This window comes from Asparagus officinalis, chromosome 4 (assembly GCF_001876935.1).
Source record: "Asparagus officinalis chromosome 4, Aspof.V1, whole genome shotgun sequence".
NCBI lineage: Eukaryota > Viridiplantae > Streptophyta > Magnoliopsida > Asparagales > Asparagaceae > Asparagus > Asparagus officinalis.
Window position 1 is genome coordinate 128,709,678 of NC_033797.1, and position 673 is coordinate 128,710,350.

Here is a 673-nt window from a genome sequence, read left to right on the forward strand (position 1 = left end):
GCGGTGAACCACTCTTATACCCGCCTCCACGAGGGGAAGCACGTCATAGTACCTCTCTCCACCCTCGCTGACGGAGATGGCGATTCCGTGCACCAAACCCTCCAACCTCTAGAGGGCCCCGAACGCAGGGTGAGCTGTGGGGTCTAGGGTAGAAGACCCCTGGGCCGAGTTCACAGGGGAAGTGGGCAGAGCACCGACATCGACGATGGTGGCGGAGGAACCAACACCCTCAGAAGCGCTATGGTCGGAGTCAGAAGCCATGAGGCAGAGGAGGTTTCGGCAACGATCTTCTTCTAGCAGATTTTTATCGAAGAGGTAAGAACTCTGCTGAAAAGACGGAAAGTATATATATAGCCAAAAATCCAACAGTCAGGATCTGTCCCCTCAAGCAATCGAGCGGCCCAGGTGTCCTGCGACGCCTCGAGCTCAGCACTGATAAATGCCATTCCTCTCGGGACCCCAAACCGACCGATCGGATAAAGCCCAAGAGGCGAAGCGTTCTGTCACTTCGCCATTAATGAGTATTAACACGTCCCTAAGGCCTTAGCTAGCAAGCACTTGGGCCCGCTAGCAGACGCGTGGCACGAGTTTTGCCCGCATTTTTGAATTTTCGGCTACAGGACAGATTCGCCGTCGCTTGAGTTCTGATTACAATACAAACTCGCCATGAGTC